The following is a 2,685-nucleotide window of genomic DNA, read 5'->3' as shown; positions in this document are numbered from 1 at the left end:
TATTAAAGTAGAATTTTTATTTAAGAAACTTATGGAATCAGTAAACTGATTTTTATTACTTATTAAAAGAACTGAATTTATTTTATATGTATATTTTTGTTTCCCCACCATTTCCATGTCTGACCACCACTACTACTATGTCACATCATAGTGTTTTATATATACCGAAAACCAAGCAAAGAGTGGAGTTCCATCTTTAAAAACTAAACAGGCATTTTGAACAACACATTTTTGGCAATGGAACCTGGACAACATTTATCAAACATGGTAGGGAAAGTTCTCACTCTGCGTTATAAAAAGAACAGCCAGATATCAACTGTTACAGAAATGAAATAAGATAGAAAATTTCAACAAGCTGTTTAAACTATTTTCTTAAAGAAACTTTCTTCATTGCCAGAGATCTTGAATAGCCTCCTGCTCAGTCATCAGGAAGCAATTCTTCACATAATTGATTAAGTTGGCTTCCGTTTTGGGAAGAGAATCACCTTTTTCTATACTTGCTGTCATTTTTGCTTTAATGTCTTCTACAGAACTAGGGCCTTTTGGTGTTAAGGTGAATAATGATGAAAATGGGCACAAGTTGTCTTTATGAATGGTTAGTTTAGAGGCTGGTCCAAAGGATGAATTGCACATGTTTGAAGCAGAGGCAATGAATTATGAAGAAGACAGTCCAATTAAAGTGATTTCTAATTTGAGTTGAAATATATGATGTGTAAAGACCCTGGGATGCTATGATTAAGAAATAGTTTTAAATGTTTTCAACTCATCATCAGAGAATATATGCTTGTATAACTCACATTGAAAGATAATTTGGATTAAAGTTCTGAATTAATTCAGTGGTCACCTACAACCTGGTATAGCAGTCAAAATGAGAACATTCACAATTTTAGTGGACGTGGACCCAGTGGAGCCAATGCACTGAGTTGGGGAATTCATTTTTCAGGTTGGACATCTGAAGTAGATCCTGCTTCATGGAGAGACTCTTCTAATCTATACTTTATCCACTTACATGGAAATTCTTCTGAGCTGAAAGAGGAGTTTCAGAGTGGACCTGAAGGACCCTTTGTAGGGTCCTAAGGACCTGAAGGACCCTTGTAGACCTGAAGACCTGAAGGACCCTTACTTAAACAGATAAAAACACAGTTCACTGAGGATCTGTGTCATTAGAGCAGGAGAGTCAACAGAGTCATTTCAGAAAATTTTCAAAAACATTTGTTACAACAAAAAGTTTTATGATTTTCAGTACCCAGAATGCCTAACCGAACAAAATCTTCTCTTTCCCAGATTCTATGAACTAGAGAGTAAAGAGGCAGTATCATGGGGGAAGCTCACGGAATCTGGAGCCAGGCCACCTGAGTTTGAATGCCAGCAGGTATTACCTGCAGCAGTGTGAGGTTGGGCAAGTTACTTAACCCCTCTGATTCTCCATTTCCTCATCTTTAAAATGGAAGTGATAGCAGGGCAAGAATAGTGGCACTGCACGGATCCAGAGATGCTACTCACATTGCCTCTGTGTTAATGGTGGCTTGCAGGGATGCAGTGCATGCCAGGAGAGACTATTCTCTGCTGCCCTGAATAGACCCTACCATATAGGGGTGTAGCGCGGATTCCATGAGTTAATCATGTAAAGCACTTAGACTGGAGGCTGGCACCCATTAAACACTCAATGAGTTATTGTCAATCCATTTGATAAGAGAATGGTGAGGAGGAGGAAATAGAAAATAGCAAGAAAAACAAAACCAAAAAAGAGTCACTGCTCTAACTGGATACCTAAGTGAAAAAAAATAAACGAAGTTGCTTATCTTTTCTAATCTGTCAAAGGTCAATTCACAATAAGCATAGAAAGGAGTTTGTGCCCCGTCATGAATGATCCCCATTTTCCTCTGAGAATACAGATATGTAAACCCCTAGGAAATCAGAGAGCCTCCTGCTAAAGTGAAAAATCAAATGACCAAATAATGAACTTTTTAAATCATAAGAGCAGAAAGTGGCCCATCTGAATCTCCAAGACTTGGGGAGGCGAATTTGACCGCTACAGCTAATGGGGAACGATTTATGACCAGTGCCCATCACCGGCAAATTATTCACCAACTGCTGACAGGGCCAACCCTTGACAGTGAAATGAGTGGGGATGATATCAGTCACTCTGTCACTGGAGTTGCAAATCTTCCAGTCAGTGTGAGAGACCTAGAAGCAGAAACGGAAAATGGAGACGCCAACAAGTTCAGCCATGGCTGGAGGCGCCCCTCATAGGAGGTCAGCGAAGTGAAATGGAGACAGCATCATTAATTGCGCCAGTGTTGAACATACGAGTCAGTACTGGCCGTAAACTATACCAGAGGATCTGAGGAGGTACACCAGGAGACAAGCAAGGGCTGGAGTGTCAGAGAAAGCTGGTTTCAAATCCCTGCTCTACCACTTAACAAATGGCCTTAGGCAAGCTACTTAATATCTCTAAGTCACCATTGCCCATCCCTAAAATAAAAATAATACAATCCCCCTTACAGGGCGGGGTGCAAAGATGTATAAGATAATGAATAGGACACATCTGGCACACAATGTCTGGCAAGTAGAAGGTACTCAGTGAACCTGACTCCCCATTCCAGAAGCTGCCTTAGGGGATACTCACAGCCAGGAGAGTAGGATGGAATGCAATTAAATAAGTAGTTAACAACTAACATGCTA

Source organism: Mandrillus leucophaeus, unplaced genomic scaffold (assembly GCF_000951045.1).
Source record: "Mandrillus leucophaeus isolate KB7577 unplaced genomic scaffold, Mleu.le_1.0 Scaffold1187, whole genome shotgun sequence".
NCBI classification, from domain to species: Eukaryota; Metazoa; Chordata; class Mammalia; order Primates; family Cercopithecidae; genus Mandrillus; species Mandrillus leucophaeus.
This window is presented reverse-complemented; position numbering follows the sequence as displayed.